Source organism: Cydia pomonella, chromosome 23, assembly GCF_033807575.1.
Source record: "Cydia pomonella isolate Wapato2018A chromosome 23, ilCydPomo1, whole genome shotgun sequence".
In the NCBI taxonomy this organism is placed as follows: Eukaryota; Metazoa; Arthropoda; class Insecta; order Lepidoptera; family Tortricidae; genus Cydia; species Cydia pomonella.
Genome location: NC_084725.1, coordinates 12,746,431 through 12,763,714, shown reverse-complemented (window position 1 = coordinate 12,763,714; position 17,284 = coordinate 12,746,431). Strand labels below are relative to the sequence as shown.

The window sequence follows — 17,284 nt, the reverse complement described above, 5'->3', positions numbered from 1 at the left end:
TTTTGACGACGTCTGTCCTAGTCGGTATTGAGGGCCTTCGAAACCGATGGTCCAGAGTTCGAATCCCGATAACGGCATTTATTTGTATGATGAGCTTACTCACAAGTCTTACAACACAAGATTTATTGAAATCACTATGGGGCTAAGTCAATTTGTGTAAAATTTACCTATTTTATTTATTTATTAACTGGGACGCAATATCGCAGCATAATATTGTGTCCATTGAAATAAATAAGTGGTAAATAGTTTTTTTTTTTTTTTTTTAATTTATTCTATAAAATATCTTACATTGAACTAAACAGAAAAGTGCCGTGAAACCCTGTCGGGTTTGTATCGACACTCCATTCGTGGATACTTTTTACATTACAAATTGTTGTGATACATATGATAAATAAATATACATTATATAAAAATTACGAATAAGTTAAGTACAAGAAATACCTCGGCGGGTAGTTGTTGCCCTAACTTAAGTATCATATCAGAAATCAGAAATCATAGCATTTATTCGTGATAAACTATGACATACAAAAGTATAACAACATAACAAAAGTAAGAAACATAGAATAAATAAATAGTTTACCACGAAATGGTCCCGCCTCAGCATTAATGCTAACCCAAAAGTCAGCGCTGATCTTCCGGCGAGACCATTTGTGGGTCACGAACGCAGCTGTACGACACGGCATAAACATAAAACATAAAACTGAACGCGGCTTTGCGGCGTATCCACTTTTCTATACCATAATTTACTAACTATGGTATAGAAAACGTTGGCGACGTGGGTTCTTAAGTTGGACACCGGCCATATTTGTTGAATGTTGTTGGATTTTGCGAAGTCTCTGTTACAGGCAAAAAGTAACTGTAAATTTAAGTATTTTGGATTCATCACTGTACCTAAATAATATTTTTCATCGGTAAATAATATTTTTGACAGGCATCAGGTGACATAGAAGGAGCAAATAAGGTAAGTTAATTTAATATAACGCCCGGAGACTGAAATATATTAATTTTATTACTTCAAAGGGTATTTTTTATCCCGGTTTATGTTATATACATACAATGCTTTACACAGTGATAAACAATATAATAGTCAATAATAAACTAAAAGTATACGATACGGCTTATGACACGCGCTCAAGTTCACCGGCCGGCAATATTGTACAAAAAGTCATTGCCGGCACGCTTCGCTTTAGCGCCGCTCTTTATAACTCAGCCGGCAATTTCTTATTTTCTAGCCGTTTTAGATTCTACTAAACGTGTTACATAATTTAAGTCGGTTTATCGCTATCGCTATCTTTATTGAATATGTTTCAATCCTCAAACAGTGCAACGTTTCTGCCTGTTGAGTTATTATTCGGTGATTTGATTACTAGAGTCTGTGTGGAAAGAGTAGAGTCATGGAATATAAGGGAAACAATACATTCTGTCAGTGGCGGATTAGCCCTAAGGCCCAGAAGATATTATTTATTTTTTCCAATGCAGTGTATCTATGCATTAATAGCTACTTTTTTTGGATTTTATTTTGTCGATCAATTATTATTACGAGCCTATTGTGTCCCACTGCTGGGCAAAGGCCTCCCCCCTCTTCTTCCACTCACCCCAGTGCTTGAGCTTCAAATAGCCAGTACCTCAAAAAGGAGTCTAAGTTATGACAAGGTTTGCCGGATCCCCGAGCCGAGTGAAGGGCACTGCGAGCTTATGTTTATTTCTAGTATTAATATTATGAATGTCACAATTTTTCTTAAAATCGGCAAAATTTTTATGCACATACAGAATATTCTCATAAATGTATTGACAGTGCACTGTCATTTTGTCAATTTCCTTAAATTTATCTCTCAGTGAGTCTCTATGGTTCATTTTATATATTGCTCTAATAGCCCTCTTCTGCAGAACAAAAATGGTATTTGGAGTTTTAAATCTAAAGTTATATCAAGAAAAACTGTTATTATTTACCATTAGATTAATATTAGTTTCATGTAGTACATGAGGTTTTGCTGCGCCCTATCAGGGTCCACGTACTGTACTCGTACACCTAGCATTAAGTCGTATGTGTTTTGTACTTGGTTACAAATAAATAAATTGAAATTGAAACCCAGGCCTAAAGCAGCAAGACATTAAGGGCGGTAGCAAGGCAGTCTATATATGGGTACCGAGAAATGGGCGGCTAGTTACTATATGGCCGGGGACCTAGGGAGGCCAAGACTCTAAATCCGCCACTGCATTCCATGACTCTTCTTTTTCCGAATAGACCCCATGGCCATTATTTGGTATCACCTGTTTAAGTATGAAGTTTTAATTGCAGTTGGCGAATGAAATAGTCGAGCATCAACCACCCGAGGTAACTATAGCCTCTTAAGGCCCAGCCATAGAAATGAACAATTCAAAATTTGCCACTGGAATTTGAACCTATAGTGCACGGAATACAGTAGATTTTATTTTGTTTGAAAATTGCACGAAACAAAACAAATGCAACTCTGTCCTAATTGAATATGATTTAAATTTCATCGAACTGAATAAGTCCTATAGGTAGGACCTTGGGCCTTACGAGAATAGTGTTTTTCAGGTAAAATATTACTGTAAAAATGACACAAAGAAAAGTTTAGATAGCCTTGTGGATCTGAGACTGTAGAACTGAATAACTAATTTAAGTAATACATATATGTTTTTCTTGAAATATCGAAATAGAATTATATATTTTTTAAATAGTTTACACATACATTTATCATCTTATTTTAGTTAGCCGTGAGTATTTTCACCTATCATTACTACCATATTGACGACCGGTCTGGCCTAGTGGGTAGTGACCCTGCTTATGAAGCCGATGGTCCCGCGTTCGAATCCCGGTAAGGGCATTTATTTGTGTGATGAGCACAGGTATTTGTTCCTGAGTCATTGATGTTTTCTATGTATCTAAGTATTTGTGTATTATATACATCGTTGTCGGTGTACCTACATCACAAGCCTTCTTTTCGTGGGACTTAGTCAATTTGTGCAAGAATGTCCCTATAATATAATACAAATAACTTAAATAAAGAATGCGGCTTAATACCTATTGTGTTTATACAGGTTGACCTTAGCCATTGGACAAACCCTGAAATCCCACGTAGGGCTACTTCTCAGGAATGCTCTGACGTTAATATTTTTTAATTAGAACACAAGATAAAAAAAAAATTGCGAATAAAAGTTATTTGCAATAATCGATAACAAAAAGAAACACACTGTGTTAATCTTTGGCAGTGTTTTTGACAATTTGTTCGAAATATTTGATAATGATGACATTTTTCAAAAGTCAGAAGCTTATTAGTGTCATAAATAAAAAAGATAATCAAAAAGGTCGAAGAAGGTTCCATACTATTCTTTGAGGAGCTACTAACACATACAGGCTGCTCCAAAGTAAAAAAATGGTAATTTGTTAATTTCTTCGAAACCGCTACACCGGTTATTATGATACTTTGTACACTGGTTCTAAATGCATATGTACATTTCGGCTTTGTCCAATAGCTAGGGACACACTGTATATTTTTCGCGTTTCAGGAAAAACTTGAACCGAAACTCTCCGCATTAATAGATAGTTTAAAGGTAATTTGTAAATAATTTATTTATTATTTTACATAACTTGCCTATTTGTTATAAAATTTAACAATTTTTTTAAATATTATATATTAGTGCCGTTTATATCTGCTTCTTGGGCTTATGATACAGTCTTCTTTTAAAATAAAATCTTTATAAAAAAAAGCTTAAGTCTACCATGCACTGTACAAAAAAAGTGTATGTACAGGTTTTAATGTAGAAAAGATTAAAATCTTGGAATTTTCACAGGACCAAGAAATAACAAAAGATGAACTAGAGGTATTTAAATGTGTATACTTACCTTTATTTTCACATAACTACACAGTTCTATAATAAGTAATTTTACTAAATCCGTTTTGGAATACCTCAATAATTTATTTGTTTTTATTTTTCAGTTGGTATGTAATATTTTAAGATATTTACGATAACTACAGATAACTACATATTTAATGGTACAAGTTGTAGGTACATAAAAGGTGTGCAGGCACTTTACGGAGAGACTAATTATATAACCTTGATTTATTTTATTTATTTTTGGAAGTCTATTACAAGTTTTAATAAAATTTTGAATAATTCTAGGTCAACGTATTTATGGCCGCGGTAAGTAGTTGTCATTAATATGGATATAAGTTTATTTTTACAAATCTATTTTAGTAAACAATATTTTGTTTATTTTTTTAAATGCAGTAGGTAATAAATTCTTTTTACTGTGCTTTTTTATGTAGGTAGGTATAACTGCGGGAATATGCACCAAACCGTGATAAGTGGCGGAAGAAAAGGGGGGCTTTTGCCCAGCAGTGGGACACAAAATAGGTTATAAAAAAGTGTAACTACTGTAAAAAAATCACTGTATTGAAAATCTCAGGCTAAGACTATTGTTATTGTTATGTCTTAATTTGTATTTAATAATTATACAGTGTGCAATTTTGATATAACCGCAAATTAAAACCAGACGTAAATTTTAGTGCTTTAAAACAATCCTAAAATATTTTTTATTTAGTCTCAACTCGATAGTCTGTGCGGAAAGAGAAGAGTCGTGGAATGTATGGGGCCCAAATAGATTCCACGACTCTTCTCTTTCCGAACAGACTCTACCAGAGCATAGTTAATTTTGGATTTTTTTTGGAGCAGCAAAGTATTTCATTCGTACGTCATAGTCACTTGTGACAGTTGTCGCGTCATTAAATGCGACGTTTTGAGTTAAAACAAAGTAGTGGTAGATTGCTTGCTGAATTATTTTATAGGGAAAAATAAAAGTCGTCCGTTTTTTTTTTAAACTTATACAAGTGTGTTCATTAAAGCTAAAAGTAATCCTTTGATTATGCGTTCGTATCATGAATACACGCTGTAGCAGTTTTGACCGAACGTTAACTGCGATTGGCCAATAACCATTACAAATTGAACCGTAAACCGTAACGGACGGTTACTGTTCACGGTTACAAGTGTGTTCATTAAAGCTTAAAATAACTATCCTTTGATTATGCGTTCGTATCATGAATACACGCTGTAGCAGTTTTGACCGAACGTTAACTGCGATTGGCCAATAACCATTACAAATTGAACCGTAAACCGTAACGGACGGTTACTGTTTACGGTTCAATTTGTAATGGTTACTGGTCAATTGCTTTAAAGCTTAGGCCAACACTGCGCTGTAAATTTAAAATGATGTATTTTGTGTAATTTATGTATTTTGTCTGTTTGTGTGACTATATTTTTTTTCAATCATGCCAAAGAATAGGCATCGCCATTCAACGAGGGAACGTAGCCAGCCTTATGGGCACCCTTCCGTAGGGGACAGACCTGGGGGGGGGGGGGGGGGAATAGGAGGTTTTTTTAATATTCTTATTTATGTTTATTATTTTATTAGATTTAATTTAGTTAGTTTCATGATATTTTTTGTGCAATTCTATAAATAATTAAACGATAGATAATATTTTTTTATTTGTTTGTTTAGATTGGCAGTACGAAGTTAGAGTCAATCATTGAAGATGTTGTGCCCACGGTACGCATCAATCAATAAATAGTAAAAACAGGGTATTTCCTATAAAACGAGCAATAAATCAAAATGGAGATACCTTGGAGTATCCAAAGTTACCACAGTATGTCACACTAGGTAGTAGCAAAGAGATTTTGAAATAGAGGTGGATTGTCAAAGAAAATTTTGTAGCCACAGTAAATTTACTGCCATCTTTTTCGACACACGATTATAACTTTTAGAACGCCATTAGACTTTTATCCTTATTATTTTACTGATACCTATATGTTAAATATCAAAAAGTGGCGCCATCTTACCGGGCACAACCTAAAGGTTATGGCGCCATCGCTCGAAACGATGTCGCTATACCTTTGGCCTTTGATCTGTTAGATAGCGTTCTAAAAGTTTTAATCATGTTTCGAAAGATGGCAGTAAATTTACTGTGGCTACAAACTTTTCTTTGATAATACACCTATATTTCAAATTTTCTTTGGTAATAGCTTCATGTTTGCGGCGTTTAGGGTAGAAACCCTGGGGCCATGGGGGCCCAACGTGCGTCGCCTCTATGACGAGCTGCGCCTTATAGAGGCTTCTGGTGCTGGCCAATATTTTGCTCAGTGGATCAGCATTGCCATCCAGCTAAACAATGCGGCATTCTTCCAATTTTTTTATTTATAAGTTTTTAATTTTAGCGATTTCTTATGTTTTACAGTAGATATGCCTACTTTGCCGCAATAATGCGAAATTTAGCACATTACGTTACTATGTCGAACATTTAAAGGGCCATATGTACTGTAAAACGTTGTACAATACATAATTCGCAACTCGTGTCGATTTAAAACACTCCCTTCGGCCGTGTTTTAATTTATCACCACTTGTTTCGAATTTCCTATTGTTTGCACTTGTATCGTAATGTACTATTACATAATTGTTTTTGTTGTGTCAGTAAAGTTCCTGTCCATTAAGTTACCACCAAGTGATTTAAATCCCACCTAAATTGGAGGAGGGTATCCCAATATGGGACCGGAAGGAAACTCGGCGGGACACATCTTTTCAAAGCATTACGATTATTTTCAAAACGAGTTTAATAAAACTCAAAGTAAATAAATAATTAACCTACTAACAATCTCTATTATGTTTCAGCATGGTACAGAAAAGGAACAGAAAGCACAAGAAGTAGGTTACGAACAAATTACTAAAAAAATATTTTACTATAATATTACATATTAATATAACGTGTCAGCAACATAATTTTAAATAAATAAGTTGTTTCTTTTAAATTCCTTATACTTTTATTTATTTAAACGAAAATTAATTCTTATTGCAGCTGGTTCGTAAAAATAACTAATTTACCATTTTTAATTCATACCTATATATATTTTTAATTTAAATTTTATTAACAGTTGTTTAAACAACGATAAATAATTTATACAAAACATTTCAGATAAAGGAAGCACTGGTAGAAGTAAGATATTACAACTTTGATTCTCTATTCAAATAAAATAAAATATCTAACAGTTATTTTTCTTCTTTTTTATACTAATAAGTTATAAATTATATTTACTATTTATTTATTGGTATTCATTTATTCTTATGACTTTATGAGAATACAACATTTATAGTGGCACTCCTATACTTTTCCACAGTCAAAATAGTGTAAAATCAGCTTAGACGGTCTCTACTTGCTTTTAATTTGCAATAATTCATTTCCCTTATGCAGCAAGAAACGAAGAATCTCAAGTTAAAACTGAAGCTTGCACCCGATCAACCTGCTGTGGTAAGAATACTCTTCTTATTTCCAATAACATGCGTACAATTTTAACGTATACTCAGAGGTGGCGTTAGGCGTGGGCCACCGCCGACGGCCTCGCGGTCCGAGGGGACTCGCGCTTCAAATGAGTATATCTAGTTTAACAGTCCAGACGCGGTTTATTTATTTAGTATACATTTTATTTTGACACTTGGAGAGAGTTTACACCTCCAAATCTTATTAGTATTAGTACTCTGACATTGGGGACCTTTTACATCTCCAGATTTAATGTATTTTTAACCATAGAGACTATACATCTCTATTGTATTGTAGTAATTATTGATGATTACTATAACTAGCTTATATCTAAAATAGGCCCTTGAGGCATTGTACCAAGGATGCTGGCGGCATTTCCTCGTTGTATCGCAATACTGATACGTTGTGCGAGGGAGCCGCCAGCTCTTCGGTCACCAGTTACGTCAACCAGACGTTTCGCGATTTCTCCATTTATTTATTTTATGTAATGTTTACCCAGGTATTGGCTGTCGTATTTATAAATGTTGTTATGTATTTTTCATGTCACTATATGATGTTACTATAATGTTTTACTGACTTGTAAAAGAGCCCTTCAGGCCTACTTGCAGAATACATTTTTCTCAACTCGGAGACAACGTAAAAATTTTCGTTATTTCTTACGCCACCGGAGGGCCTCGCTAAATGTACCTTGCCCACATAACATTTTGGTCTTACCCCAGTAATGCGTATACTGATATCAGAATTGTATCTAACTTAGGTAGGTCATTCAATTAGCGTTATTCGGTCGTATTTGTCCGTACATGTATTGACTGTTCCAGTATAATAAACCGAAATAAACTTCTGCAATCAGAAGTAAATTAACAAAGTTCAGGAACAAAGAAGGTGATTTTCGATTTGTAACTAGACTTAGACAAGATGACAGTCGTGGGTAAAAAGCGCAAAACGAATTATAATTAATTGTATTTAAGCTAGCTACAGTAATTAAAAGGGTGAATCAACTTTTTTGTTATTCGTTATCATGGTTAAGTTCTCCTGGGTCTCTCCTTAAATTCTCGTTTTGTGTCTTAACCAGATTTTAAGGACTCTGAGTCTGGAGGGACCCAAGAATCAAAAATATATTTTTGTGGTTATTTTAGGCTTTTTCGGTAATGTAATGTATATAGTAGACCAGGGTATAACAGTTCGTCCATAGTAATTATTATCTCTTGGCCGACGGGACCAAATAACAACTAGAAATAGTTAATCTCATCTAAGTATAATTTTCAGGAAAAATCCCAGCTGGCCTCCGTAAGTACTCAAGCGAAAAAACATTTTTTCGAACATTGTGGTATTGTACAGCCATTTGTAGTCAGCTGCAGAGAAAAGGTACAGTCGTCATCAAATATATCGGACTGGCCAAGGTGCTCACAAATATCTGAACACGCCTCTATTGTCAAGGAGTTAGAGTGCGTGTTCAGATATTTTTGAGCACCTTGGCCGCTCCGATATATGTGATGGCGACTGTATCACCTCTGCATAGAAGTTTGTATGCAGTTTTCATTTTTTTGGCCCGAGTTTCTTGCCGGTCCCATATTGGGATACCCTCCTACAATTTAGGAGGGATTTAAATCTCGGGTCAGAGCTGTTGGGTTAGAGCCGGCGTAGCTTTATTTGACGTTCATAATTACATTGCAATATACTTGGAAAATAAACTATCTTTATTTTGATTAAAAAAATGAATAACTCTTTTAATCTTGACTTAATAAAAAGACATATCTTTCTTATTTTTTATGACTTAATTAGATAATAAATCAATATATATCTCCCTTGAGTTTTTTTCTGAATCCGAATAATGAATGGAATATTTGCGGAACCTGTAGTTTTTTTAGTTGCATAAACGACGTAAGCACCAAAAAGTTCTATGGCGCTTAATACCATTGTGAATTCACTGTGGTAACGACTTAACGAACTAAGTATTATCTCTTACATTTTCTAAGGCTCACAGATCCACTAGTTACTCGTAGATTCGTACTATGTACTTTGCCGCTCTTTTTTAACTTAAAACGATAATATGACTAATCAGTGCAAAGTATGCATATTTCGTCAACTATATATAGAGTTCTAATAATATTTATCAATATTATATTTAGAAGCGGTGGTGGCTGAGTGGATATGACGTCCGACTTTCAATCCGGAGGTCGCGGGTTCAAATCCTGGCTCGTACCAATGAGTTTTTCGGAACTTATGTACGAAATGTCATTTGATATTTACCACTAGCTTTTCGGTGAAGGAAAACATCATGAGGAAACCTGCATACATCTGCGAAGAAATTCAAAGGTGTATGTAAAGTCCCCAATTCGCATTGGGCTAGCGTGGGGACTATAGCCCGAGCCCTCTTGCACATGAGAGGAGGCCTGTGCCCAGCAGTGGGACGTATATAGGCTGAATTATTATTATTATATTATATTTATAGTATGTATGTAATGTATATGTATGTATGTGTGTCTTATATTATATCTATAGTGTGTATGTATGTTTGTATTTATGTGATATATATATATGTAGTTTATAAGTATATTAGTTTGCTTTTATTTTTAATTCATTCACTTTTTTTTTCTCTCTGCACCAATTGTGTCTCTGTTTGGCCCTATGGTTGTCTGGTAGAGAATGCCATTTGGCATTAAGTCCGCCATGTGTACATATTTTGTGCAATAAAGTTTAAATAAATAAATATTTATTATACTATATGACCGGGTCTTGCTTCACGTCTTTTTCGTTAAAATATAGTTTATTTTTTTATTTGCAGGGACTTCGTCCAAAACAGGTCGGTCATCCAACATTACCCTGACGTGTTATAACGTTACATGTTTTTTTTTTATATTTTTAAGTAGAACTGTACTAACTGTAGTAGTACATTACGATACAAGTGCGAAAAATAGGAAATTAAAACACGACCCAAGGGAAACGTTTTACAGGCCCTTTAAATTTTCGACATAGCTACGTAATGTGCTAATTATCGCACTAGTGCGATAAAGTAGCACCATATTATGTACTGTAAAAAATTTCATCTCATACAAAAAGCTACAATCCATCACATTTTTTGGGGATATGAAACAAGACAACGAATATAATTTTGACCCATTATACCCCAAAAAATATATTCTTCATCAAATATAATCTATAATATAACACAAGTAGAAGTGAGTATAAGTGTGTGCGCGTGGCATGTGAGTGTGTGTGTTTATTGTGAGTGAGTTTATTACATTTCTGTATCTACTGAGATAATTATCTTTGATTTTTATTGCAGTTTCTTTCAGCTTCACATTCTTCGGTATGGAAAATAATTTCACCTCGCCTATATAAGTACCTACAAGGTGTGACTAAAATAGTGGGAATCCATTTAAGAGCCTTACTTGATAATGAAAAAATAGAAGTATTTTTTTTTTGCTTTTGCATGGAGGATTGGCTATCTTGGCCGACCTGCCCCATAAAAAATTTCGCGAAAAAAAAAACCTACTTTTTTGAAAAAAAAGTGGGAATCCGTTTAACAACATATTAGCTATCGAGTATATCGAGATCAGTAGGGCTAAGATGGTCGACTCTTTATCATTTGTGACCATGCCTGTCACGTTCTAACAAGTTTCTAAGTGCGAAAGTGACGGGCATAGTGACAAGCGATAAAAATGGAACCATGCTGCCACTGCAGTAGGGCTAACATCGTCGACTCTTTATCATTTGTCACCATGCCTGTCACGTTCTAACAATTATGTAAGCGCGAAAGTGACGGGTGTAGTGACAAGTGATATAAATGGAACCATGCTACGACCGCTGAATAGGAAAAAGTAGAAAACTGATGCAATTTTTATTTTTGAAAAAGTAACTATCAGGGAAAAATTATCCCGCTCATGAAATATTAATATAATATAAGTAATTCAATATCCTTTGCTTTTGAAAGTAAACTAAATCACCCTTAATTTTAAATTAAAGTACAGTTTCTTAATAGTTTAATTAATTGATTTATTTACAGGGAAATAGTTTTGAGGTATAGAAACTATTTTGTTTTATTAAAATTAATTTGGCCTAGATTTATATTAGATGGCAAAATTATTTTGGTGGTAGGAGAGTAGGGAAAACATATGCACAAATCACTCGAGGTTTTTTTAGCTATTTTTGGACCGCTTTCCTCGTAAGTGTACACGGTGCTACATGAGGAACCCGAAAGCTTTTAGCCACGTACGTCTGTGGCCAAAAGATGGAATAAAAATGAGTTTCAGTAAATTTCGCCAAAAAAAATTTTTTTTTTTAAATTTTGAACGTATTTGTACATAAAAAGTTAATGTTCATGTAGCACCGTGTATACATCGCGCTCGCGCTAATATGCCAGATGCATAGAAAGTAAGTTATGTACGCGTAGCGAATACGTCAGAGTCAAACTCGTGGTAAGGATACAGGTGTTTGATTTTTTTTTTCCTTTCCCTTCGAAAGAATGCGAAGTTGTATCCTCATTTACTGATTATCTTTATTTGCAGGATGAGACGCGGTTATCCTCTAAAAATTCTGGGGTATAACAAATATTTTGTTTAATTTAATTAGGATTAATGTGGTCTTAAAATGTATGGCCAACTTGTTTAAAACCCCGGAAACACCGAAATACAGACAGAAACCCCATAAAGATGGATTTCCCCTCCCTCTCTCTCGTCTGTATGTCTGTGGCGTAGTAGCTGTTGGATGGGCCGATTTTGACACGGTTTTTATTATTATTTAGAAACCAAAAAGTCATAAACATATCAGGAATGCAATAATAAATAATAAGAGAAAAAAAAAAGACCTGGAGGTTCATTATCATAAATTATGTTCACTGAAATAACTAAAATTATAGCTAATTCATATTTATATCAGGTAGAAAAATAACTGTACCCCTAGTGTAAATAAATTCGATTTTGAAACGTGACGTACGCGTTTGCGTTTAGTCTCATTTTGTATTGGATTTAGAAAGAGCGCGCCAAGCGGGACGTTTTGGAAACTCAAAATCCTATACAAAATGAGACTTAACGCAAACGCGTTCGTCACGTTATGATGTTGATAAAATTTACACTAGGGGTACAGATATCTGTCGTTTTTTTACGTGAAAGTATGTTTTCTTGCGGTAGTTCTTAGCTAGTAATGTTTTATAGAAATCGATTCAGCACTTTTCCAAAATGATCTAAGGCATTTATGGATATGGATAGCGTAAGTTTTTCATTTTATTAAAATTATGGTTATATCGGGTGCAGGTATAATTAATTCACAATACTTGCCGACGTTTCGAATCCTAAAGTCCTATCCTAAACAGTGTTCTTGGTCAACGGAAAACAGTACTAGTAAACGATGAAACCACGTACCTAAGCCGTTGGGATGGTTTTTAAATTCGTCAAACTTACTTACTGCTGTGTCGTAGGAACCTGAAGTGGATCTTGGCCTCCAACACCAAAGACCGCTATGCTTCTCTGTCCAAAGCCGTCTCCCAGTCGACGGCGCCGTTTTCGCACATCGTCTCCCGTTTTAATTACGTTTAAATACGCGATATCCATGACCATGCGTCATGACCTACGCTTGCGAAACGTGGCGCTAACGATGTGCAGAATGAAGAGGCTCAAAGTAGTAAAAAGAGCAATGGATCGCAGTACGCTCGGTATATCTCAGAATCCGAAACGAGAAGATCCGACGACGGACCAAAGTAGTAGAAATCAGTCGGCAGATTGTTACTCTGAAATGGGCCTGGGCCGGGCACGTATGTCGCAGAGATGACGGGAGGTGGAGCAAGCGTGTCTTAGGGTGGAGGCTTCGTTCAACAAGACCAGATCACACACCTCCAACTAGATGGGAGGACCATATCAAAGATTGCGGACCCACTCTGGAGGAGAGAAGCAGCAAATCGGACTGCTTGGAGATGATTTGGAGAGGCGTATGCCCAACAATGGGCGCATCCTCGCTGAGGAAGAAGAAGATTCTTGATATAATTCGTTTATAGTTTTATTTCATGAATAACTATCGCGTTAATGAGGACAATACTTTATTCTTTTATCATTGTTCAAGTATCTTTTATTACAGATTAACAAGGAAAATACACTGTGCATGTTTACACCCGAAAAGCAGTATTGCGTGAAACAGATAAAGGCAAGTTTCGTTAATATACAATAGCACTATCACCATAAACAACTTACTACACTGGCTCAGTGACCTAAACAGGATCTTGGCCTCTGACACAAGAGAACGCCATTCTGCCCTATTCTGCGCCACTTCACGCCCGTTGGGCATTCCGAGGGCGGACAGGTATTTAAACGTTTCATCACTCCTGCAGTATCTGGGACGCCCAGTACTCTCAGTGACCCAAACAGGATCTTGGCCTCTGGCACAAGATAACGCCACTCTGCCCTATTCTGCACCACTTCACGCCAGTTGGACAGTCCGAGGGCGGACAGGTATTTAAAGGTTTCGTCACTCCTGCGGTATCTGGGACGCCCAGTACTCTCAGTGATCCAAACAGGATCTTGGCCTCTGACACAAGAGAACGCCACTCTGCCCCGTTCTGCGCCATTTCACGCCAGTTGGGCATTGCGAGAACGGACAGGGGCCTTATTCGAGATGCACAACTGTCAAATTTCGCGTCCACATCAAATCAACACTTGATTCTATCGCATGTTGATTGTATCAAGTGTTGATTCTATCAACTGTGGATATTATCATTTGGAACAATCAAAACTCATTCATAGAAAAAATAATCAAACAAAAATCAACTTTGTTTATTACTACTATATAGTTTGAAATGGCTCTGAACTCGAAGTGGTTCGATTTGATTTGATTGTCACCTGACTGTGGATTGCTAATGTCAAATTTTGACAAGTGTTGATTTTATTGCTAGACTTTATTGTCCATGGGCTTGGGCACCATCTTGGATTTTTTGACGTACGACAGGGAATACCCTTCCTTTCCTACAATATATGGCATAGAGTAAAGCGTCTTTTTTTTTTAAACATAAGTTTACAGGAATCAGCGACATCTTGTATTCGATAGGATAAGTAATGCGCTATGAACAATGCGGCGGCGAGTAGTGAAACTGTACCTGACAACGTCAATCAATTAAAAAGTGACCACACAGTTGATGGTCGATAAAGGCGATTATTAATTGAATTTTAACGACAATAAAGAACTATTGACATGCGATCTTTTTGTTGAACCCACACCTACACGTCGAATAATGCTCGCTCCACATATTCTCCTATAAACGCTCAAAATTGTAAAAAAAATTGATGCAATTTACTCCGCACCCAGTCTCAAGTTGCTTCTAAACCACATTCACGAACCAAGTTGTAACCTAACACATCTGTAAATATGGCATATGATTTAGAGATAAAGTCCGTTTTTTTTTAAATTACGAGATGGTTCATGAATAACCTTTATTACTATAAAAATAATACTACATTTGTCAAAAAACATTTCTGTATTGCGCTATTACATAATGCATAAAATTGATATAAAGATAGGTACCATAGTCGCTCGCTCACTTGGTCTATCAACAACTATTTTAATGCTCTTTGTACTCGTATACGCGACCCCATTGTATGTACAGTCGCAATCAGATATATCGGAACGCATGTATGAGATCTCAAATTATTAAGATAAGACCTACTGTACTGTCTATATTACTTACCAAGACCTAAGTACCTATTATTTATATGTACCTACACAAAGAGAATTCCTATGTTAAAAGGAGATTAAATACATATTTTGTTATTCAACTACAAATAAAATAAAATTTATCTTTTTCAGTTAACACATTTTTTTACCGATTTCTTTAATAAAATAAAACATTAAAGTATTATGTGACTATAATTCACTGTCTTCGGTGTAGATTATTTACTGATGTTCCAATTTCCTGTATCAGTTTGGTACCAGGAAATATAAAAACTACACCTCTTCAAAAACTTTGCTGATAGTTCGACATCTGTAAGTTTAAATATAAAACATGATAAAAACACTTAAGTCAAAAACGTATACATAAAATATTTGCCCTATATTCTGGTCGCTCGGTAGGGTGCCCAGAAGGCTGGGTGCATTTCCGCGCTGGTTAACAATGCTGATCCTCTGGTCACCAGAAGCCTATATAAGGCGCTCTCATAGAGCCACGCTAGTGCCCTAGAGTTTCAAATTCAACCCCAAGTGCTACAAATATGTAGTTAAGGGTTTAAATTCTGGATCAAGAACATGGAATACTATTCGCTAGTAAGGCCATAGGTATTAGAAAAAAATAATAGTAGGAGACGGCCGTGGTCATGGTAGGTGGTACAGGTGGGCCAGGCAAGCTCTGAAATTATGCACCTATTTTACTATAACTTTGTTCACCTGTGTATATTTACTGTTTCCATGATAATCATTTTTAATATGTTGCCCGTGTAATCGGGCTGTATAATTGGTCTCATATTTTTTAACACAAAATCATAATTTTAATTCAATAATTAATGGTGTTTTACATATTAATCATTAATATACCTATTTTGCAAAATTTTCTTGCATATAATAATATTGTTTACTTCAATTGACGTGTTTATTATTTTCGTTACTATGTCAACGTTAATACTTAAAAAATTATAACGTGAAGGTTGAGTCCGCAGTACAGTTACAGTTTACGTACATAGTGGCATTAGCACAGTCGGATTAGGACCAAACTCGAAATGTCTGAACAGTCATGAAATTTGGTATGTATATACGCCCCTTAAAGGCCCCTTTTTCATGCCCACACCATTTGACATTTGGGGACCTCGAGGAACCGCAGCCATCTTGGAAAATGTGGACCATCCAGGAGGAATTCGCGTTTTACTCTAAATCTACGTTCTTTATTCAATAATCGTGTAAGGCAACATTCAAGCTTATAAAATTCTACATAAAATAGTTTTAGACATCTTTGCGAAAAAAAATGATCTTGCTTTAAAAAATACTTGCTAAACCCAGATTTAGCCCTTATACCCTTTCATGGGATATTCTCTTAATAGGAAACTTGGAAGAATAAAAATTCCACTTTTAACTATACATTTGTACATAATCTACCCCAATATCAATATTTTACTTGACTGCAACTTAACCAGAAAGTAGGGTTATGGGTATAAGTACTGAGGATTCAGGACAACCTGTAGCTTAGGATACTGGACGGATTTTTTAAATGACGTATTATTTAGCCCTAAACCTTTTTCTTCCGTTAATTTTAGTAACTTTGTATTGCATAGCACTTGTATACTAACTGTGGATCTACTGATGTCTGTTTTACTGTACTCCGCTCAATAGTTTAGGCGCTAGAAGAAAAAATATGATTTAATATTCGGAGTTCTCTCAAGGCGGCTGTATTGATTTTTCTTTAATAGAACAAGTAAAAGTAGGTTGTGAATGGCAAGAGGAATCTAACGATACATCATTTAAAAAAATCCGTCCAGTATCCTAATACCTAGCTACTGGGTGTACTGAATCATCAGTACTTACACCCATAACCCTTCTTTCTGGTTTAGTCACAGTAGAATAAAATGTTAATATTGGGGTAGACCACGTACAAATGTATAAGTAGTTAAAAATAGAATTCATATTCCTCCGAGTTTCCTTTTAAGAGAATGTCCCCTGGAAGTGTATAAGCGTTAAACTTAGATTCAGCAAGCATTCTCTATAACAAGATGTATTGTTCTGCAAAGATATCGAGGACTTTTTTGTGTAGAATTTAATAAGTTTTAATGTTGACTGTTGTGTTGATGGTACACATTTTCCAAGATGGCTCGGATTCCTCGAGGTCCCCAAATGTTAAATGGTTTGGGCATGAAAAAGGGGCCCTTAATTTATATACATAATAAATTTCATGACTGTTACAGAGATTTCGAGGTTGGTCCTAATCGATTATGCTACATTGTGCGTCCGCAGCAAATTCGGTTCTCCATACAAATGTAGTTACGCTCTCATTT

At 35.4% G+C, this 17,284-nt stretch overlaps 1 protein-coding gene and 2 long non-coding RNA genes across 3 annotated transcripts in view; 2 read left to right on the top strand and 1 right to left on the bottom strand.

Moving 5' to 3' along the window:
• LOC133530600 (NACHT and WD repeat domain-containing protein 2) overlaps positions 1 to 17,284 on the bottom strand; it is a 103,254-nt gene that overhangs the window by 26,119 nt on the left and 59,851 nt on the right. The window lies entirely within an intron of this gene.
• Positions 4,146 to 6,718, top strand: LOC133530563 (uncharacterized). The gene is made up of 3 exons (XR_009801338.1): positions 4,146 to 4,167; positions 5,522 to 5,569; positions 6,686 to 6,718. It is a non-coding gene; the product is annotated as an uncharacterized LOC133530563 (long non-coding RNA).
• On the top strand, positions 7,289 to 10,639 carry LOC133530660 (uncharacterized). Its single transcript, XR_009801351.1, has 4 exons — positions 7,289 to 7,319; positions 8,595 to 8,615; positions 10,114 to 10,131; positions 10,615 to 10,639. It is a non-coding gene; the product is annotated as an uncharacterized LOC133530660 (long non-coding RNA).